This window comes from Camelus bactrianus, chromosome 15 (assembly GCF_048773025.1).
Source record: "Camelus bactrianus isolate YW-2024 breed Bactrian camel chromosome 15, ASM4877302v1, whole genome shotgun sequence".
NCBI classification, from domain to species: domain Eukaryota; kingdom Metazoa; phylum Chordata; class Mammalia; order Artiodactyla; family Camelidae; genus Camelus; species Camelus bactrianus.
The window spans coordinates 54,110,776-54,135,557 of record NC_133553.1 but is presented as its reverse complement, the minus strand read 5'-3'; the positions used below and the strand labels follow the sequence as shown (position 1 = coordinate 54,135,557).

Here is a 24,782-nt window from a genome sequence, read left to right as displayed (position 1 = left end):
AAAGATACCCCATGCTCTTGGATTGGAAGAATCAATATTGCTAAAATGGTCAACTGCCCAAGGAAATCTACAGATTTAATGCAATCCCTATCAAATTACCCAGGACATATTTCACAGAACTAGAACAAATCACACTAAAATTTATATGGAATCACAAAAGACCTAGAATTGCCAAAGCATTACTGAAGAGAAAGAAAGAGGCTGGAGGAATAACTCTCCCAGTATTCAGACAATACTATACAGCTACAGTCATCAAGACAGCATGGTATTGGTACAAAAACAGACATATGGACCAATGGAACAGAATAGAGAGCCCAGAAACAAACCCACAAACTTTTGGTCAACTAATCTTCAACAAAGGAGGCAAGAATATACAATGGAATAAAGACAGTCTCTTCAGCAAATGGTGTTGGGAAAACTGGACAGCAGCATGTAAAGCAATGAAGCTAGAACACTTCCTTATACAATACACAAAAATAAACTCACAATGGATCAAAGACTTAAACATAAGACAAGATACAATAAACCTCCTAGAAGAAAATACAGGCAAAACATTATCTGACATACATCTCAAAAATGTTCTCCTAGGGCAGTCTACCCAAGCAATAGAAATAAAAGCAAGAATAAACAAATGGGACCTAATGAAACTTACAAGCTTCTGCACAGCAAAGGAAACAATAAGTAAAACAAAATGACAATCTACGGAATGGGAGAAAATTTTTGCAAATGAAGCCGACAAAGACTTAATCTCCAGAATATATAAGCAGCTCATACGACTTAATAAGAAGAAAACAAACAACCCAATCCAAAAATGGACAAAAGACCTAAACAAGCAATTCTCCAAGGGAAAAATACAAATGATCAATAGGCATATGAAAAAATGCTGAATATCACTAATTATCAGAGAAGTGCAAATCAAAACTACAATGAGGTATCACGTCACACCAGTCAGAATGACCATCATTCAAAAGTCCACAAATGACAAATGCTGGAGAGGCTCTGGAGAAAAGGCAACCCTCCTACACTGCTGGTGGGAACGCAGTTTGGTACAGCCACTGTGGAAAACTGTATGGAGATTCCTCAAGAGACTAGAAATAGACTTAACGTATGACCCAGGAATCCTGCTCCTGGGCATATATCCAGAAGGACCCTACTTCAAAATGACACCTGCATCCCAGTGTTCATAGCAGTACTATTTACAATAGCCAAGACATGGAAATAGCCTAAATGTCCATCAACAGATGACTGGATAAAGAAGATGTGGCATATTTATACAATGGAATACTATTCAGCCATAAAAACCGACAACATAACACCATTTGCAGCAACATGGATGTTCCTGGAGAATGTCATTCTAAGTGAAGTAAGCCCGAAAGAGAAAGAAAAATACCATATGAGATCGCTTATATGTGGAATCTAAAACAAACAAACAAACAAACAAAACATAAATACAAACAGAAACAGACTCATAGACATAAAATACAAACTTGTGGTTTCCAAGGGGGCAGCGGGTGGGAAGGGATAGGCTGGGATTTCAAAATGTAGAATAGATAAACAACATTATACTGTACAGCACAGGGAAATATATACAAGATCTTGTGGTAGCTCACAGCGAAAAAAATTTGACAATGAATTATATGTATGTTCATGTATAACTGGAAAATTGTGCTCTACACTGGAATTTGACACAGCATTGTAAAATGATTATAAATCAATAAAAAATGTTAAAAAAAAAGAAACTAGTCTAAGAATTTTAGCATTAACCTAATTCAGACACAAGCAATAGTAAAATAAGTAGCATTTTGTTAGATGGCTTCTGTATTTTTGTCACACAACTTTTTTATATCAAGGAGTCACAAAATTTCTGTGAAAAGACTCTATATGATGAGAATAATAATCTAAAGACATAAATACAGGCCTTCCTCGGAGATATTATGGCTTTGGTTCCAGACCACTGCAATAAAGCAAATATGGTAATAAAGCAAGTCACAAGAACTTTCTGGTTTCCATGTGCGAATAAAAGTTACGTTTACACTCTGCTGTAGTCTACTGCATGCAACAGCACTATGCCTAAAAAAAAAACAATTACATTTACCTTTATAAAAAATACTTTTATTCCCAAAAAGATGCTAACCATCATCTGACAGCACAGAATTGCCACAAACTTTCAATTTGTAGAAAACAGTATCTGTGAATTGCAATGAACTGAAGTAAGCGTAATAAAATTAATTTACACCTGTACTTGCTTAATTAAGTGTAATCAAACATGTGAATTGAAATTTTCTACTGATAATAATGCCAAAGAACATCTTTTCAAATGTTATTACCCAAGGTCATTACAATTCATATTACAGACACCTGAATATCTTCCTGGATTCTCAGAAATCTACTAAGAACGTGATCTTTATTTTCTAAAAGTGTCATATGAGTAACTCAATACATCTGTCGCCAGATCCCTCTTTCTCCATAGTAAAGCTTATCCAAAAGTACTGTTGGCCTAGTTTCAATTACTTTATACACTCAAGTAGAAGTTAAAGCAGATGCTAATGTACATATAATTAGCCTTTGTAAAAGATCTCGTGGCTTCTCTCTTGTCAGACTTCTTGTTCATTACCTAATTCCCCAAACACACCACGTGACTGATTGCTAGGCAACCCAGCAATACCATCCAGAGAATTCTCCTACCCAACTCAACAGATGTCATCTCATTTAGATACAAAGGAGTTCAAAGCTTCAGAATTTGCTCATGTGACCCAATAAGTCAATATTACTTGGCGATGAATTTCTGATGAGTGAACAATAAAAATACACTGCATTAAAACTGCTCATATTGCAACACTTTATTATCAACACTTTTTAATTGTATGTACATGCAGAAAACATGTAGCTAATTTTAAAATAGCACTTTCTTCATTCCTGACACAAAAACTAATACAATGTAGGTTTTTGGTTTCTTCTTTAGAATCAATTAATTGATAAAATAAGAAAATTGATAAATACTGTGTTCTGTAAGGCTTAATACAGTACATAAAAGCATTTTAAAACACTGTCTCAGCTTTAGAGACCTCAAGATGACTATTATGTTTTCATAAAATTGTGGTTTTTTCCAACTGCTCTCAAATTTATTAAATTCAGCTGCCATCTCTAATTTGACTTTACTCTTCATGTAATCTGGGATTACCTTCTGTCAATAGTTAATCAACTCTTCTATAATTTTTTTAACATAGCAGGTCTCATTATAGACATCGACTGATGTCCAGATCAAAAAGAAATCAATTAAAAAATGTCTTTTGGTAGTATTCTTTTCATAAGCTGTTTATAGCAATCCATTACAAAGATGTTAGGATCTGTTACATCAGGCAGAATCTTTTACATCAAAAAAGCAACTCTAAAATATTTTATTAAATGATGGTATCCTAGTAAAGGATGACAAACTCAAATATTAAATTATTCTCCCTCGGACTTCGGGATTCCTTTCCAAATCTGTAAGAAATTTGTGTTTTTAAAACACTCAGTTGTCTCAAATGTAGGTTTCAACTCAACCAGAAGTTACTCAAGTAGATGACTGAGGCTTGGGAGTTTCCAAAAGTTGGAATTAAGTAAGTAGCGACCAATTGTGAAGTGCCAACATTCAATCAGAAAAAGGGTGAATTAACCAGATTTGGAAAATTTCCTTAGATGCTAATAAGCAAATGAAAACCTAGATATTAAGAGGAAAAGTAGAAATGACTTTCTGGCTGAACAAAGATTAACTTGATAATTATATATTTACTATGAAAAATGACTGATGATTAACACTTGCATTATAAGGGTAATCTGCAACACTCTTTGACATTTTTTTTAAATTTACTCAAAACAGCCATATTATATAGGCATGTTTTTCTCTTTTAGGAACGAAAAAACTAAAGTTGAGAGAGGTAACATCCTCAGAATTAGAACCATCGCCATGTGACTCACAAATTAGTGGGTTTGCATCTACATTTACATCCTAACAGGCAAGGACATGCACTTCAGAAATTCTTATGGATGAGGTTCTCCTTTTTATTTAAAAACTCTGAAACAATATGGCAGTTTTCAATGTTTAATATAATCTGGGTGCTAGAGAAATTAAATTGCACATTACAACAGATATTGGAGTCAATCAGGCAATCACCACCGTATCTAAAATGTACTAAGCTATTTTGGAAAGTAACAAATTTGTCACATCAAGGACTTCTTGCCTCTCTGTAAACAGATTCACAAAGGGAAAATCAAATCAGAGATGTTCAAAATAAACTCCAACAGTCAAGAGGTTTCATAAAATTGTAAACTTGACTGTGCACTTTTTGCTTGGGGATTTGCACCACCTGTATTCAAATCTTGTGTTGCAAATAAAAGTTATTTTACAAGGCTGAGACTTACTTCTTTCCTGCCTTATGCCCTTATATGTATTGCAGATTTTATGAAGTCTATACATGAAACCATCTGAATCAATTTCTCCTAGAAAGACTCACCTTGAATTAAAAGTGTTTACACCAGTCTAAATACTCATGGAATTAATGCCCTTATTTGAAGGTTATTTATATTTTTAAATTGTTAATTCTTTGGGAAAGCTAGGGTTAAAATTATTCCTACTGAAGTTGTTCTTTCAGTACAACTGAAATCAACCACGGAAAGCACTTCTAAACAAAACTTCCTTTTTTTTTTTTCTATACAAAACCTAATGTAAGCTATAACTAAAGTAGTGATCTACATTGAAACAGGGAGGAAAAATGCTCAACTGATTTTCTAAAAAGCCTTTTTCTTACAATCAAAGAAAATCATCATCACATGACTTCACTTTTATACAGTCATATGGCTGCATCATCAATCTTCAGAATCCTATTCATTCAGACTGAATGCAGTTACTTTGGAATTTTGTGAACTTCTAAGGTACCATGGAGTGGAACATTAAAATAAGGGAAAAAATGAAGATGTAGTGCAAGAACATATATTAAAAAGCTGTCTTTCAGAGGTCACAGCCAGACATTTGTTATTACTGTAAGGCTATTTGATTGGCACTCATTTGCTAGATATTAAGAACTTTAGACTGATTTACTTGGCAAAAATTCAGCAAAAGCTATCATTTTAAGCCTGATGCACAAGTGGGTAGGCTAACTGATTTAAACATACAAGCAGGGGATTAGTGTATGAATGTATTCCAAAAAAGCAAAACTTTAATCAGTACATTTTTAAAATGTGTACAGGAAAAATTCTTTGAGTAAATTTGCATAATTCTGGACTTTGCTATCAAATTGGAGTTGCGTGGGGAGTATTTAAAGGAGACACATTATAAGAGAAGAGATAGAAGGTGGTCTTAGAGTACTATACAGTACCAAAATAAACCCAAAGACTTCGTCTTTACCATTCTTTGGGCAATAATCATGTACTGCCCACAATATTCCAGGTTGTTACACTGAACTATGATTTAGCTCATATGCTTTTTAACTATTCATATTTTTTCTGTGAAATTTAGGGGGTAAATAGGCTACATTGGTAAAGAAAACAAGCTCCAGCATAAGACTGGATAGAAATTCCAGCTCCATTATTTAACAACTGTGAGATTTCGAGTAAATTTGTTAAAATCTTCAGGACTTTGTTTTGTGTGTAGAATAGAGATAATAACTGTATCTACTACAGAGAGTCTTTTGTAATGATTTCAACACTCACAAGTATAGAATTACAATTTTATGCACAGAAGGCATTTTTTTTACAGCCAAAGATTGATAGCCACTTCAAATTTCTGCCAATTTTTGGAAGTAAAAGAATAAATCATGTGTACATATATTTAAAAACATTTAAACTCACATATATCTACAGACTACATTTGGTACAATGCTAGAAAATCCAGACAAAGAATTTATTGATGAGTTTAATTCTTTGAAAATGAAGAAACTACATAATATTTGGTTTGTTTTATACATCTAGATAATCTGAACAAATTTTAAAAGTTGATCTTTGTCTTCACTTAATTTCAAAGCATTATGGAATTACAAGTCTGGAAAGTTTCATGGGAAATTACTGAAACTAGCTCAGCCCATTCTATTGCACTCTATTTATTCAATCATTCTTATTTAAACCTTCCATGTGTCCAGGGTTGGACAAAGAATTGGAGAAGCAGATTAATAAGATTCCAGCCATGCCTGAATTTAAGGAACTCAAAAGCTAGAGGAGAAAATAGACACAGGCATTTAAAACAGTAATATACTTGTTAAGTACCAAAAGGAGTACCACATAGAATGAGATATCTGGAGTGTTGTTACTAAACAGGACAGAACGGGAGTTAGCTATCAGTGAAGGCTCTAGAAATGAGGAGGAATTTACACTGCATTCACACCAACAAACAGGAAAGCTTTCTTGTGGAAAAATATGTACAAAAGCAAAAAGATGTAAGTAATTTGGAAGAACTGCAAGTAGTGTGGCACTGATGAGTGCATTTGATGAAATAATCAGACGTGAGACTGGTTACTCAGAAGGAGGATACAATGACGGGATTCATGGCGTTCCCAGTGAGAATGGATAATGTGTCTTACACATGAGATCATATCCTATCTTGGATATCTACTTCTGGAATTATGGTAGGGGATGACTTCAAGAAAAGGAACCTAGTTAGGAAAACATTGCATTAGCTCAGGAAAGGCATAAAGAGATGGGAGCAATAGGAACAGAGATGATGATAAAAACATGATAGACATTCAAGAGGTACACTCTATACTAATCAATGACATGAAAAAAAACAGAGAAATCTGAAGAAAACTCCAGTTTTATACTTTGAGTAATTGGGGCCTGGTAAATACAAAAGTTAAACAAGTTTAATAGAAAGCCAAAAATTAAAATAGAACAAATATAGCAATATAACAATCACAAGAAAAAGACAAAAAAAATTATATTAATACTAACAACGAATATTTATTGCAAACTTGCCACATGCTGAGGATTGCACAAACTCTTTATACACTCTATTTCATTTAATTATGAGCAAGATACACTAAGAGCGTAAACTAGAGAGTAACTGACTCTTCTGGGTAACACCTTTCAAGTGTTAATATTATGGGTCTGGATCAAGCATGTGGGTGGCAATTTGAGGGTTTGGGGGTCACAGTTGTGTGGGGCATCCCACTCACAGCAGTGGAGAGCAAAACGAGACAATGGTATGGTTTATCCAAAGTCCTAAATTATACCAAGGATCAAGATAAGGAAATCAAGATGAATCTCAAGTCAAAAATACAGGAGCATGACTGAAATTAAGAGCTAAAGCCAATGAGGAGTGGATCAGAGGACTCAGTAATAGTCCTCTGCTGACCCTTAGCCATAGGATGTGAGAGTTGTAGAAGCATAGCTAGAGGTGATCACAGGTGAGTCAACAGAGGGTTGTGAGCTTTGGGTACTTTTGGGGTTTGGGTACAAATCTATTATTTGTTTCTAGTTTAATTCTAGCTTTCTTTTTATTATTTGCATGGTATATATTTTTCAATCCTAATATTTTATTCTTTTTTTTTTTTCTATTTTTAAAATGGGCTCCCTGTAGAGAGCATAGAATTGAGTCTTTCTGTTACACCCAATCTAACAGTGTATGTCTTTTACTTGGGGGGTTTAGAGCATCTTTGTGATTACTCATAGGTTGCAGTAAAATCTACAGCTTTCTAGCTGTATTTATTTATTCCATCTGTTCTTTTTTATTTTCTTTTTTGCATGCTTTTACATTAATTGAGCATTCTTATGATTCTATTTCCCCTCTTACTTTATAATTTATATATTTTTTTATTATTTTACAGTTCATATAATTGCCAAAAATGCCCTGCACAGTCTGCACCACCTTCTTTCACTGACTGCTCAAGCTACCTCCACCTCCTAGTTGCTCTCTGCATATGGCAGGCATGCTCCTCTCTATTTCATGTTTCCTCTGCTAAAATGTTCCTCCCAAGATTTACGTGTTCCACACTCTAGCTTCCTTTGTATAAATACCACCTTCTCAGTGAAGCCTTTCCAGACTACCTTATTTTGTAGTGAATTCTTCATTAGTCCCTACCATCATGTGCTTATATTATTTATTTATTTTTTAAATCTTTTCTCCACTCATCAGAATCTAACTTCCATGGAAGCAGATATTTTTGTCTATTTCAAATAGTACTATATCTCCAGTGCCTAGAAAAGAGCTTGTTACCAAACAGATTCTTAGTAAAGAGCTGGTGAATTAATGAGTATTTATAAATTGAAAAAAGGAACCAGTGAAGTGGGAGAGGTTAATACCAAAGAAGAGGTCGAATGATAAAAGATATAATAAGGAACTAGAGGCAGGTAGCAGGAGAGGATGCGGCACAGAGCACCAGAAAACAACCAGTCCTAGCCCTCTCCCTCTATACCTGGAGTATATAAAAGTAGATAAATTAATGGGTAGTAGGGCAGAAAGTTGAGAGAATTTATGTTAAGTAGTTCCTGTTTTCCTTCTGACATAGGGTTATTTGCTGCGATTTGGGCAGGGTGTATGAGTGGTAAAGGGCAGGAATCCAAAAGGACCACATCCAAAGAGCCAAGAGCACACTTGTATTCTCCCAAGTTACATAAATTCTGTTTAATAAGAGGCAAGCACGGGTTTAACACTATCCATGAAGCTTTAAACTCTGGAATGACTGGCAATTTTATTTTCAATCTATCTATAACCTGAAATATAAAAGCAATTTATTTTTGTGTTGCCTATGTTAAGTCTTTAATAAAGCTTTTCAAGGTTTTTAAACATTGTTTTAAACACCAAACTTAGTTGCATTCTGTATATAGGTTTATCTACTTAAGTTTATGAAATATTTGCTTTGCATTACCTTTCCACCAACTTCAAATAGAAAATATAAATTTAGCTATAAATGGGAGGGAGAACAACAAATTAATTTAACTTACTTTGTGTCTGAATTCTCCATTTTTCATTAAAGATTGGATTTGGTCAAGGCTGGAACTGACATATCAAAATATCTCAAAATCAATAATTCTGCTTTTTTTCCAATTTCAAATCATTCTGGAGCTGACATATTATTGCAGCTGCAGAATTTCTAGTTTTCTGTGCCCTCTCCATAAGACTTTTGGCAGGTGGACACAGAGATAACAGCAATTCCACTCTTGGGAGTCATATTACTAATATTCCCTGGCAACTAGGAATGACTTCATCTTTCAGCCATGCCTGATTCTGCCACAGATATGCAGGCCTTGCCTCTGTATAGAATAAATTCATATGTGATTTAATGAGAAAAATATTAGTAAATCTCTGTAATATTTGATGCTTTTTCGAGAAGATATCAATGAATCTGAGACCACTGATCTTTCACTTATTAAATGCATATGAAATGAATGTGTTCACTTTTGAAGTTAAACAATAATGCTGTGAAATAACCAGTGTAAATCACATTCCTCTTTACTACATCTGCTAACCAGAAAATCAATAGCATGGATTTCCTGACATTTAAAATGGATAGATACATACTTACAAACCCTAAATCAAGCAGGTAAGCAGGCTAAAGTAAAACAAACAAGTTCAGCATAAGAAGGAATATCAATCAGTAGGAAATGATGAAGTATTTTGGTGGCAGCAAAGAACACAGACCCAAGAACATAATACATTCCATGAGGATAGAATTTGGTGTCTGATAATAGATAATCTGAGTAAAGTTTTGGCATTACAAGCCTCTAGCTGTGTGACTGAACAAGCTACTAAATTAGCCTAAGACTTAGTTACCCCCGGTACCTGAAGATAAGGAGACCTACTCAACATGATGGCTAGGTGGATTAAATGAGATAAACGTATATAATAATTGTCCAACATCTATCTCATACACAGTATGAGCTTACTCAACAACTTTCAGTTGCCTTTTTGCATTCTTAGGTCTCAAAAACTTGATTCAGAGACCATCAATCATTTTTTGAACAGACAATTTGCACTATGAATTAAAACAAGACTTTCCTTGCATGATCTAGGTAACAGAGTTCCAGATAAAACTTATAACAATGTGGAACATACTACATTTTATAGATAAAGACACTAAGTCCAGAGAACTCCAGTAACTCATAGGAGGTCACAGAGGTAATAAATAACAAAGCTAGAATTTCTGACCTCAGAATCAAAGACTTAAGTTCAAGATAATCTCAAGAACAGACCAGACCAAACATATCTATTAGACTTGACTGGTTTATATATGGCCTTCCTACTCCCCAGCAAATGAAAAGATGAGTAAGAAACCTCAGGATCTTACTCCTCTTCAAACTCAATCCCACCTGTGCCTCCATTATGTAAAATTAAACAGGCAATATAATCTATACGGCAAATCTGAATATGTTCCAAGACACACAGACCAGCACCTCAGGGACCATTAATTTCTCTATCAGCTACCATAACTATCTTCCTGAATATATGACCAAAATGTAGAAGGAATGGCCATATTCCTACAGTTAGGAGGTTTTTTTTTTTCAATGTTTCTTCTATTAAAACACCTAACAAAAATATAAATATATAGTATGCAAACATTTGTATCTCTAACCCTTAGAGGCTTCTGCTTTGTAAACCAAAAATGAAGGATATCGGATTAATTGAATAGGAAAATCACAGAATAAAGAATTCACCCCGACAAAGCACTCAGTCTGACATTAACTAAAAATGTTGAAGACAAATACTGATTGGAAAACTATGAATATTTCAGAAAAGCACCTTAGTGTTTTATTGGCTAATGACAATAACTTCTATTTATTGTAAAACTGTTACATGCAAGACACTGAAACGTAACTTGAAAAGTTGAAAAGAACACAGCTGCTAAGAGAGAGAACTGGGAATTGAAACCAACGCTGTGTGAATCCCATTCTAACCACAAGGCAATGGTGCCCGCACTATTCAATCACCTAATAAACTCTCCTCATCTACTCCTGACATTGCCACAACTAACACCTGCAGAAATGATTGATTAGGCTTTGCTTATAAATAATTGCTATGATGATATTGCTATCATATACTACTGCATTTCATCTGCAGGAACCCCAATTCTCCATTTTGAGATAAAGCAATAAGGTATTTCTTTCTGAATCCTCCTCCACCAAACTGAACTCATAAACTCCAAGAAGTGCCATGAATTCATTAACTCCCAAAAACGAAACATAAAAAAGATACAAAATTCTACAACTTTCACACATATCTCTCTTCTCACATAACCAGATTACAACCATGTCTGTGATAAAGCATCACCAATATTTACCAGTTATTCACCCCTAGAAGAAATCAGAAAATTAAGTAAATGCAGTCTAACCCAGGAAGGAAATTTACCAGAGTATAAAGCAATTATCTGACTTGGCATCTGACCAGAATGCTCAGGTTAACTAGAATTCAATAAGGAATTTTACCCTTGCAAAATGACCTTGACTTCGTAATCATCTTGGTCTATCTTTAAGAGTTTCTGTGAAAATGCACTTGTAATTTTTAAAAAGAAACCTGAGGTTTCTAATGTTCTACAAGTGCATTAGAAATAGCCAACACTAACTAACCACCATTGGCATTTTTCAATCAAGGACTTGCCATCCGGAATCTTCAATAAGGTTGGAAATACTTTTTGAGTTCAGGGTAATCTTCAAAAATCTTCAAAATAATATAAAAGAAAGAAAATAAACTAGCAACAAGAAAGTAAAGCTTTCTCTAATATTTTGGTTGAAGTATGGGTTTGGTCTTTAAGTCAGATGAATAGAAAGCCTTATAAGTAATTGTCACAGAAACAAAATAAGTTACTATAAAATAAGTTGCTATAAAACAAAGTAAGTTGTTCTAAATTTGATGCACATCAATTTATTTGACCATGAGCTATCCCTATTGGTCATTAAATCAAACTAAAACATTGAACATAATTATGTAGTTGTTCAGATATTTTGGAGAGGTTTATTCAGTCAGTCAGTAATCATTTATGGAGTCCTTATTTCATGCAAAAACTATTCTGGGGGCACAGAGTCAAATGTTATAAAGCCTTCACTCAGAGAACTCACAGCCCAACGAGACACCTACAGATGAATATAAATCAATCTTCACTCTTCTAACCTAACTAGCTCTTATAAACACAAACAATAAGGTACATGAATTCTAAGACATATTTATTACCACCCACAAAACAAAACACTGTTTTAGTCTGCAGATAGCACATATAGAAATGAAACCAGTCACACTCTTCCACTGCTTTGGTCTCAAGAACTTAAACAATGTATTTTAAGAATGTGAAGTGATGTAAGCCTATTTTAAAGTTACCACTCTATTTTCTACATCAAAGACTAAGCATTACATTTACATGTGGTCAATCCTATTGACATGATTTGAGCTCCTTTTCTGGGGACAAATGGCCATTCACAGATACAGATGCCAATGCCTAACGTATTTAGTTCTAGCATCCACCTGAAGTTAGTGGCAAAGAAATTTTAAAAATTGAGATTCTGTTCAAAGGAATGTGATAAATTTTATATTTTTTTGTGGTTTCACATGAACTCTGCAAAATAAAAGGATTGGGGGCATTTTTCTACATATATTGCATTATATGTATGCATATGTTTAGGTAAAAGAGAAATGTAATAACCAGTTAGAATGATAAGTTTATGTATTTCTTTTTATGTTTAATGGGAAGTGGGTAAGAAAGTATGTTTGATATAGGGTCTGTTTAGAAATTCTACATTGATCCTTAACTTTCTCTTTTGCTTCTTTTCCCATCAGATCTACCAGTCATTTAACCAAAAATTCCCAGATTTCTTCAACAATGAGTCTGCTGGCTATGATCTTTCTGGAAAAAAAAACAAAAAAAAAAAACAAAAAAAAACAGGGAGGGGCAGCCAAAGTAGGAGGCATAAGTCCTCCTGAATGAACCCAGGTACTTTCAATCAGACAGACAGATGGCCACACATCATGGTTTGCAAACACTGGTTGCTGGGAAATCTAGAAGAGTCACCTAGAATACTCGACATGGAAAGTCAGGTAATATTGTTGCTATGGACTGAAAGTATCACCCCAAATTCATATGTTGAAGCCCTAACCCCCAATATAATGGTATTTGAAGACAGAGCCTTTCAGAGGTATTAGGTTTCAGGGAGGCAAAGAGGGTGGGGCCTTCAGTATGGAATTAGTGCCCTTATAAGAAGAGACACTAGAGATCTTGCTATCTCTGTCATGTGAGAACACAGGAAAAAGGCAGCTTTCTACAAGTCAGGAAAAGAGTACTCACCAGACTCCAACCATACAACACCCTGATCTAGATTATAAAACTGTGAGAAAAGTAATTTCTTTTGTTTAAGCCATGCAGTGTATGGTACTTCATTATGGCAGTCCAAGTAGATGAAGATAGTTGTCTAAATTTTTTAGCATTGAATTTGGAAGAAAATAGTAATTATGCTACAAATTCATAACCACAAGTCTTTTAATCTATGCTTCTGAATTGGGAGGTTATTTTAAAAGAATATATATATGTATCCAACTCATTCGTCTACTTTCTGACTATTCAGCTTCCTGGATATCAACAAGAATAAATTTTTCTGTGTGCAATAAAATAAAAATGGATATCTTTTCCCAAATCTAGGAAAACCTGAGACTCTATCACAAAGTATAAACACCATAAAGAATTTCAGTTACAGGGATATAATGATGATTATTTCACACTCCTGAATACCTATCGAAATTTTATAGAATCTTAAGCTTCCCTTCACTCATGATACTGGAGTCTAATGAATGTGCTGACATCCTTTTGTCTGATTCCCTAAGCTCCATTCCTGTATCAAACCATCAGACAGTAAAGCACATTTACCACATTATCTCAGCCCTTCAAAGAATTGCTTTCACTAAGGCACAACTTAATGTAATGTTCTTTGCCTCTATCAAAGGTCGATACAAGAACCATTAGTTTGGGACAATGTTTCTTTAGGTTTGAAGATTTTATTCCTAGATGTTCTCTGTACAAGAACTCAAGAAACAAATTTCCACTCTTTTTTTTTTTTTTTTTTTTGCCAGAAAAAAAACTGTTCTCACATCTTCCTTTTGTCAAAAAATACAAATAAAGGTTGTTAAACTTTCTGCGTTTCTTCTTTTTTTTCTTTTCCTTAACATCTGAAAATTTAAAGCCAAATCTCATTGCTGTTATCTGGTTATGTGTAATCTATTTCATTAGGGCGCAAAAAAAGTCTTCTACACTTGGGGTATACAATGCAACATACATTTTAATAATATGAGTAAGCATTTCTTTAAGACACATGATACGGTAGCTGAAACAGAGTAATTTCCTTTACGCAGGGATTCTACCTTATATTTTACCACAGCTTTTCACTGATGCCTTTCAAAATAATCAAAAACCAAAAGCAACTATTTCCATACGGCATTTGAAACACTGTGAGATCAGAGAAGTGGCTTGCACTTAATGGGCATATACTGAGCTAAATTAAGGCAAAGTGCAAAATGCACTACAGTACAGTCAGTACAATCCAAATAATAAGGCCATATCACTAAATTTATAGCAGAAAATATGTTGCACAGTGCCTCACAAGTCAAGCAATGTAATTCCTAAAAATAATTTGAATAGGAAATCCTCCACATTAGTCATATATTACAAAATTAGAAAAATACTACTGGAAAAAATATATATCTAAAGATATTGACTTTAGGCTTTTCCCAAAGAATGGTAAAGTTCCTAGCAAATAGTGCTATAAGAAGATGAAACACTCTGTACAGAGAGCTTCCAGTTACCTGTTAAGCACCTCACTTTTAAAAAAGAAGAGATTATCAAAGCATTACAAGATATTTGAGGGATGTTCCTTAATGAAAACAGAAAAGAAAATAAGTAAACAGGAAAAAGGCACCTTGGAAAGCTGAAGAAAGTATGAATACTTTATTGTTAATGGTCTCAGAGAAATGAGAAGTTATTGAAATTGTGATGTAAAAGCAGATTGCTATAAAATAGAAACAGAGACCAAGAAAAATATATATATAACTGGACAGCAAAAAAAAAAAAAAGAAATTCAAGAGAAGGGTTGGAAGATAAAATTGGAAAAATTTATCAGAAATACAGAACCAAAAAAAAAAAAAAGAAAAAGAAACACAGAATCAAAAAGATAATAACTGAAAAACAAAGGAGAAAAAAAGAGAAAATCATAGTATCAATCCAGGTATTCCAACATTCAACTAATTAGAGCACTAACATTCAGAGTCAAAGCACAGAAAAAGTAGAGGGGAGCAAATTATCAAAGAAATATTATACTGTAAGAGTCAACTATACACCAATAATTTTTTTTTAATTTTTAAATGAGAAAAATATTTTAAAAGGAAATATTACAAGAAAATTGTCCAAAAGAAATTGAGTTTCCAGATTGAAAACATCTTCCAAGTGTCTAGCACAATGAATGAAAAAAATCCAAACCAAGGTGACTGTCACGAAATTTAAAAACAGTAAAGATAAAGGAAAGATGCTAAAAGCAACCAGAGGAGGAAAAAAAATGGTAACAAAGAATAAGGAATCAGAATAATATGTGACTTTTCAATAGCAACACTGACAGCCAGAGATAATGAGGGAATGGTTTCAACATTTTAATCTAAAGGAACGTTATTTCCAACACCAGATTTTATACAAAAATCAAATCAAATCAAATTTTATACAAGCACCCTTCCTCTCTTCTCCCCACCTCTTGCTCCCGTTTCCTGCTTTGAGTGCAGATGTGACAGCAGAGATGGAGCAGATGTTTTTTGACCATCCAAACCATGCATGAGCATGGAGTAACAGAGACAAGCAGCCAGGATCCTTGATGACTTTGGAGCTACCATAACTGCAGAGAACTAGCTCTCTGCTACTTTCATACCAGCAAAAAGTCAACTCATTGCTTGTGTAAGCGCCTGTTGTTTTGGTGTCTTTTATGTATGAGCAGCCAAGGGCAATTTATAACCCATACATATGAATCCAAGAAATGGCCTTTATCAGATTAGGAAGGTATAGAAATTCTTAGTATGACAAGGAGAAGTTGCAAACTGACAGTTGTATATCTGACTGAGAGAGCAACCAGTCCATACTGGAGCAGGAAAACCGAAATGATATATTAAGAGGTATTTTACAACTCTGTCAGTGAATTTATGTATACAATGAAGCGAAGACATACACACAATGCAGTTATTAACTCCAATAAAAACAAAATTTATACAAAAAGACAGTAAAATAATTGTATGGCATGTAATTTCAGTGGTGAACAATATTTAACAACAAGGGTCATCATAAGATGAAACTAGTGGTTTTCAACCAGGCAATTTTGTCCTCCAGGAGATATTTGGCAATGTCTAGAGATATTTTTGGTTATCACAACTAGGTTGTGTTCCTGAGCACTGAGTTACAGATCTGTGATAACAGTACTGCTCATGTGTCCTTTAACAAACTTGAGAATCTATGTGCTTGTGATATGTGTGTCCTTTAATAATGTAGGTCTGAGAGCAGAGGCCACTCTTTCCCAGCTGTAAGAGTGGTACTGATAAGGATGCCACATCTTCAAATCCTTACTTTGAACTCACCCTACTTACCTTTAATTCAACTGAATTTGGCTCGCACCTAATGAACCTACTGAAACTTATCTTGAAATTCATCAGTAGCATCCTAAGCTATGAAACCAACAGAATACTACCAAGACATAATCCTTCTGTATCAATTTCATGGACTCATCTCAGCTCCTTGAAACTCTCCCTTTCCTAGACTTTGATGGCAATACTCTATTTTTTTCAACTCTCTCTGTGGTTACCATTTATGTTTCCCTTACTGAAACAGACTGATAATACCAGATTACATTTATAAAAGTCAAAAAACTTAATTATATGTATGCATGTAAGGATGGATCAACAGATCAAAAGATCAGTGGACTGATGGATCAATGACTAAAGAAAACAATGTCTTGACTATTTGATTAAATACTAGAATGACATACCTTTATTAATGTAGAATGCTGATGCAACCTTGAAAAGGATATTCATTTTATAGTAAACACACACACACATATATATACACATATGTATTCACTGTTTGTATGTATTATACGTATATACTGAATGTCAACATTGCGATATTTTTATATCATGAAAGCACTTCCCAAACTATTTTCTACATATTCCACAAGGTTGGTTCACCAGCTATTCAACAACTATTCATGGGCTATGAATCCAGCACTCTTCAAAGCATTAGGGATACAAAAGAGAAAAAAATATTATTTTATTTATTTCCTTCATAGGTTTTTTATTTGCTCATATGGTCTTACATGTTTTTGTTGAGATTATTCCTAGGAATTTCACACTTTACAACTTCAGTGTATTTTCTGTTCTTTTTAATGTTTATTACTGATAAAGATATTGACTTACAATATCTCTTTGAAAACAGCTGCTTTACCAAATGTTCTGAACTGCAGTATTTTTCCCATTGATTTGCCTTGCTTTGCTTGGGAAATATTAATGGATATTAATACCACCTTCAAACAGCTTTTGTAGATACTAAAAGCTTGCAGTCAAATATGCTCTCTCGGTTTACAAAGAAGTAAGTTGTTTCTTGTCTTTTCATTTCTTTCTAGTACTCTTAATGAAATATTTAAAAAGTGGATATATTAGTTACTTTTATTCTCTCTCAGATACTTATGGGTGGGAACTCAATACAAAACAACTTTTGCATCACTTTTTAGCATGCATTTTTTTAAGTTTTCTAATTTTCTCTCTGCCCCTGCCTATGCACGACTTAATAAAGTGCATATAAAGTACATTAGTATCTTTTATTCATAATAACTTAAGTGAGAAAGAACTTTTTAAGAATTATCTTTTTCTCAGGCAAAGGAATGATCTAATTACACACAGAACTTATAATACTAAGTTCAGATAATTTAATTAAGATGTCAAATAAATTACAGAATTATAAACTGTTTTATTTTAAAACTACAGTTTTTCATTACTTGGTTTAATATTTAGAATTTTTCTAGTGCTCATTAGAAGACTTTATTATTCTATTATAAGCATCATGAGAATACAATTTATACTATTAAAATACTACTATATCTATGATTCATTATAGAATTTCCTGCTACTAAGCTCCAGAATTGTAAGATTACAGTAAAACATGCAAACAGACACACACAACTTACTTATTGATGACTCTGAAACTCTTAACCCACTTTCTCTCTCCAAATTTTTCTTATTCTACCTCTAACTAACCAGACTTGGTAATTAAGAGGGAGAGAAATTATATAAAAATAAATATTTTTTTCAGAGAAATCTGTTTTACCTACCTTGTCTTTTCATCAATACTCTTTCTGTATCCTCAGGCTTCTTATTTCCTTACAAGAATTGCATCCTGTCCTCAAAGGCAACAGCAACAACCTAGGAATTTTTTTAGGAAAAACAGGAACTTTATTAGCTCAGTCAAACAACTGAAGACAACTGGCTCCTCCCCACCAACCATTTCCAATCAACCCATACAAGCACACCCACTTTCAATCTAGGTCCCATTTTATTAAAGAACCACCTAATGCAGTAAGCAATTTGCCAATACAATGATCTACGTCAATGTGTTGAAGTATCAACTTAGTAAGAACACCCCTGACTGCATTGAGGTTTTGTCTAAAACTAACAGGGATTACCAGTTTAAAAAAATATAATATTAACCAAATCAATTACTCATTTCCTCCTCTATGACAACAAATAAATGACTTGACCTTTGCTTTACTAAATTAACTCAATCTCTGTCTCCAGGACATTGAAACATCAACTCATCGAAAAAAAGAAAAAATCAAACCGGTTGTAGTCAAAATTTCATATTGAAGTTTGGGGCTAAAATAATTAAATGGACAATATACTCTGTACTCTTTGTTTTATCTTCTTGTCATTGTCTCACTAACAATTTGCATTCAGTTATTTAGGGTACAAGTTAAGAGCCTTGAAAACATCAAACAATATTCATCAGTTGGGTCACATCTGAGTCACACCTTCAAAAAAGGTCAAAATACACATCAAAAGAATTTTGCTCTGTGGAGGGAAAGAGGAGAGAGAGGTGGAGAGGGAAAGAGAACTTTCTGGTGTCTCTTCTGACACACACACTAACCTTATTGGACTAAGGCCTGCCCCTTTGGACCTCATTTAAACTTAAGTACATCCTTAGACGTCTCATCCTCAAACATAGCCACAGTAGGAGTTAGGGCTTCAACATACCAATTTTGAGGGGACAAGTACATTCAGTCCATAACATTCCCTAAGGTCGCACAGTTAATAAGTTGTAGACCCATGACTGAGAAACCACAAGACTCCAGCACCTGAGCTCTTATCCATATTACCTACTTACATTGAGTTCCTTACAAGTTTTCACTGCACATTAACTAGATTAAAATTAATCATAGGTATTTTCCCCCACAAGAAATATCTATCTATCTACATCTATATCTCTATACCTACATCTGTATTTTATATCGAGGGGAGGAGACTAGAAAAGAAGGCAGCCCCTATACTGCGCCCACCTCCGCGGCAGCTTCTTGTTCCACAGGGTTAAGGAAGAAACTGAGGAAATAAAAGTTGTTTGGAATAATCCAGGCGTGGTTGCTTCGTCTGTTTCCAGCACAATGGATGAAGTCAGGTGTGAAACCCCCTCACGCCCGCAGGCAGCCTCATACCCGAGTCAGCTTCAGACTGTGTCCTGGAACCATGGAGCGGAGAAAGCACCCTTTCATCCCTGTTCTTCGGGTTGTTGGCGACCTCTTAGAGACGGAATAACAAGCCGTCAGAGCCACACGCCCAGAGTGTCGGAGAAGATACCAAGCTGCTCGCCAGGAACGGTCCTGACGCGCTGGGCTCCACTCTGACACAGGTCCGGAACGACTGGAGGTGGGAGACCGGATCCAGAGGTTTGCAACGCCTGCTGGGTACCAGGCACTTCCGGCCTCCGGGGCCGCTCGGCTGTGAACAGCCTCTCTAGCCCTGCAGTCTCGCCTGCTCTCGGCACCGCGCAGCCTCCAGGATGGAAAGTCAGGAGTACTAGTGTGACCGCATCTTGCTCTTATCTTCGCTTTCCAGTTTTATTATCCCGGGGAAAAGAATGTTCTATTACAAGTTACATTGCCTAACTTGAAAACCACCCTACAATTTTCTTCCATAAATTCGTAAGTATTCTACAGGCGTCACACTAAACCCTCTTTGCCCCGTATCACTGGGTTTGTGCCATAGATAACGCCAAACTAGAGGTTTCATTTTTAAACGTGGTAAATAAACACTGTATCATAGTTTCTCAAGTTAATTGAAATCATTATCTTTGGCAAGTACACAATTGCCTTTATTTCTATCCATTCTCTCAGTCTTGAAAGCTTACCTATTTCTACAATTAACACATATGTGGAAAGCATTTAACAACACATTTTATTTCAGTACCATTATTGAAAAACCCTAACATTCAGTGACTACTATTGTTGCTTAAGTCAAATTGCCCTTCATGCTCTGTAAATGTTATGGCTATCTTAATTTTCTTTGGTGATTTTGAGACAAGTTCTCTAATATAATTGGCATTGACATTAATTCCACAAATAGAACTATCATGTAAAGCAGATGAAATCCTAACATAATTTTGAGACCATTTTATTAGATCCTGTAAAACAAGCATATGGTTCTACAGAAAGCAGTAGGTTGGATTTCAGCAAAAATTTAGAGTAAATATGACATTTCCTGATGGATGTATTTTAAAATTTAAGTTATAGAAGTTATAATGTGTCCTTTTATAGGAATGTTTAAAACTTTCCTTTTCTTTAGTATATAGTTGTGGGCGCACCCAAGTGACATCCTTCAAAGTCCAACGACCCCCATTTCTGGGCTGTCAGATGTCTGTCTGTGATCCCGCAACACATAAAGTACATTCTTTACTGGATGTGTTTCCCCTAACAAACTAATAGCCGTAGGTAATGCCTAATCTCACAATAGCTCAGGCTGGTTTGTTTCAGCTCACCTTATGAGAGTCTTAAACCCCACTGCCCTTCACAGACCCTAAATTTCTTACCGTACATACAACCAATCAGAGACTTGTGCACAAGCCGATCAGGCACCTTGTGACCCGACCTTATGAAATATCCCAACAACTGGCCCTCAGGGCTTACACAGGCACCTCTTGTCCGTGTGGCCCACAGTTGTCTATGGCAGCATACTCTAATAAGACCCTTTTTTATTGTCATACTTTATCACTGGTAAATACTTTTACCAACCCAAGTGTTGCTGGCTCACCGACCAGCCACCCGGTTGTGTTCCCCAACAACAGTCGTCTACATAGAGTGAACTGTGGACAGTATTTACAGAAATGTACCCCCAAAGCAGGCTAGCCCTCAGCCAATGCATGATCCCACCACTATTTGTACTTAGAGTAAACATATTTTGGTCTTTTTCCTCAGTTCCTAACACAGACTTTCTAAAGTCCTTAGAATTTCCTGAGTGATGGAGTAAAGGGAACATCTTTTGTGATTCATAACAAGCCCCTTTCAACTATACCTTAGTGTATGGTAATGAAGTGACTCTTGGGAGGTGGTGGTTGGGGCTAGATAGCTTCTGGATGGGGGGTGGTTGCCAGAGGAACCAATCATGTGACTAGAGGATTGGAATTTACAGCCCTACCCTCAGATCTCTGGGAAAGGGGCTGGAGATTGGGTTTAATCACCAATAGCCAATGGTTTAATCAATCATTGCTATGTAATGGAAGCACTGTAAAAACTCCTAAATGATAGCATTCAGAGAACCACCAAGTCAGTGAACACATCTAGAGATTGGGAAGGTGTTGTGTCTAGAAACAGCACGGAAGCTTTAACTTCCTTAGGGGAAGTCCCTCCTCCCCATGGGAATCTTCCCCTATAACTTGCCCAATGCATCTCTACCATTTGGCTGTGAAACCAAGTCTCCCTAAAACCGAGTTCCCCTGATGAGTTTATGATTAACCTTTCTATCCAAAATTTTATTCCCTTTTTTGTCCCACCTCTGTTTCCCTCAGGATTAAGGAATATCAAAGAAAGGGGAGATTGAAACCAAGCAGGACACTGCAGGGCCCTCCCACTTACAAAAGCCCCTCCATATCCCCTGTTTCTGTTGGTAGAAAAAGGCTTCAGTCTTCTAGGCCTTCCCTGAGCTCCAAAGAGCAGACTCAAGAAGTCATTAATTAGGGAAGCGAGGGAAAACTGAAACAAAAGAAAAGCAGTCAAGCAAGAAAAGCTTAAACAATGGCTCAGTGACAAAACAGAGTCCTAGTTCCTCCTCAAGGGATATACATAATAATCCGACGGTATCTGTGAGTTGTTCTGTAGAACCTAAGACCCCCATCCAGGTGGAGGATGGTGACTCCATGCTAGACCACAAGCATGTAGACTTCAGACTGGTTTGAACCAGAAGGTTGATGATTAAGATCCCCAAAACATTACCCTGTTACCTCACCATCAACCAATCAGAAAAAAGTCCACAAGCTGCACCCCTCACCCCAAATGTTGTCTTTTAAAAGCCTTCCCTGAAAGCCACCAGGCAGTTCCACTCTTCTGAGCATGAACTGTTAGTTCTCCTTGTGTAGCACCCTGAAATAAACATTATCTTTCCTTCACTACAATAGGGTGTCAGGAGATTGACTGCTGCAGATGGGAGAGTGGACCAGAGTTTGGTTTGGTAACAGCTGTTTCTGAGTTGTATCCTTTATAATTAACCAGTAATAGAAAGTAAACTGTTTTCCTGAGTTCTGTGAGCCATTCTAGCAAATTATTGAATTCAGGGAAGGGGGTGTGGGTGTGGGTGTGGAAACCCTGATTAGCATCTAAGTTGGACAAAGTGTGGGTAACCTGGGGACCCAATAGTTGTGACTGGCATCTAAAGTGAGGATATTCTTGTGGTCTGAGGATTTAGTATCAGAATTGATTTGAATTGTAGCACATAATCAGTGTCCAGAGAATCCAAGAATTGTTCATTGGTGTTGGAAAATACCATAGAACACTATAAACATATTTTGAAGACATATATCATGTAAAGGGGTTGAAGTATCATTATAGGCATTGTAGTCTAGGCCAACCTGGTCTAGGCCACCATCACCTCACCTCTCAACACAGCTTTCTCAACCGTCTCTTCTCCTCAGAGCAGCAAACATGATCATTTAAAATAATAAATCATCTACTCAAAATCCTCTTCCCATGATACTAAGAATACAATGAACGCCTTACCATGACATAAAAGATCGGATATTCCCTACCTCTTTAAGTGCTTTTCTTTAACACCTTTCCTCTTTCCTCCTCTTGGACTCTTGTTTTTCCCCGACAAATTCCTCTTCAGGGTCTTCATATTTATTGTTCCTTCAGCCAGATTGACTCCCTCATCATGTCCTTCAGGACTTTACTCAAATATCACATCAGAGAGCCCCTTCCTGATCACTGCTGTGAAAACAATACCCCTCCACCAATATAACTCCTCTTCTTATTTCTCTTCATAATGAAGATACAAGGTACAAGACAATCTCTACCTCGCCTCCAACAAGGACACAAGCTCTATGCTTGCAGGCACTTTGTTTGGTCCCCGACCATACCTCCAGCTCCTAGACAGAACCCATTAACACACCTGAGTGAGTGAATAAATTCGGCAATGATATTAGGCAACAGTAAAGATAGACTGTTTCATTGCTCCTTTTTCATACATTCAGACCTACCAGAGGTTACAGGTATAAAGACAATGTATTACAAAACATAAGTCAGCGTTTCTCACTGGGGAGCAACTATGCAGCACCTGCATTTGTTACTGTTAAGATCAAACTCTAGGCTCTACTCCAGGCAGAATAAACAGAACTTCTGAAAATGAGACCTGAGAAACTTCATTTTAACAAACTTCATAAAAACTGAATAAACAGAAACATCAATTAAATAGAGCTGGGAGGTCAGCAGGGGTTCTCTCACACCCTGCAAAGATTGGAGAGCCCAACAGAAAGAGAGACCCCTCTTCTTTGCTGGCAATGACTCAGCCAATGAAAAGCCATGAACTCTGTTGCCTGTAGCTCTCCCAACTCCCTAGTCCTCTCTATAAAAGTGCTCTCCTTTCCTTGCCTGCAGGGACTTGCAGGTGGCTGGCCACAGTTGCACATTCCAAACTGCAATTCTCTGCTGGTCCCAAATAAATCTATCTTTTCTGGAGAAATATCTGGCAGTCGATCTGTTTCAGGTCAACACTTCCTTAGAGATTACTTGAAACTGTTGCATTGGAGAATGAGTTTTAAAAGTAAGGCTTTTCAAGGCTCACCATGACCTAATCTGAAGTCCCATCTCCACTGTCTTCACTCAGGGCATACTCTTTGCGAAGTTGCTACAAAACCAACTCCGTGATTTTTCCTGAACAAATCCTACCACACACTCTTCACTTAGCTCTTTCGTTCCTTTCAGAATTTATTCCTTAAAAATTTTTCAGACCCCATAAATGCCTACTAAAATTCAGTTCATCTTTAGAAAGCCAGATCAAACAGCCTCTTCTCCACACCAGGGTGGGGGGGATTCTTCAGTGCTCTCATAACACTTCTGCGGTCAGTATTGTATAAAAGTTATTTATGTAAAGATCCAGCTCCTTGATGTCTCTAGAGAGTAGGGACAGCTTCATTAACTGATTCATCATTTTGTTTTTATTGCTTTTTTAACAATAAATTCTGCACAGTAAAGATTCATTCAATAAATACTTGCTGAGTTAAAATGTATCTAGGCTATTCTTTTAGGTTTCTTAAGATTTTTACTAGCATAATCCTGATATGAGCTAA

At 35.8% G+C, this 24,782-nt stretch overlaps 1 protein-coding gene across 2 annotated transcripts in view; it reads right to left on the bottom strand.

The window, feature by feature from the left end:
* Nucleotides 1–24,782, bottom strand: part of CCDC85A (coiled-coil domain containing 85A) — a 1,028,435-nt gene that overhangs the window by 275,763 nt on the left and 727,890 nt on the right. For both annotated transcript variants that reach the window (XR_012498971.1, XR_012498972.1), the window contains exon 4: nucleotides 18,292–18,382. The gene's annotated coding sequence lies outside the window, so the exon portion shown is untranslated. The remainder of the gene's footprint in view (nucleotides 1–18,291; nucleotides 18,383–24,782) is intronic.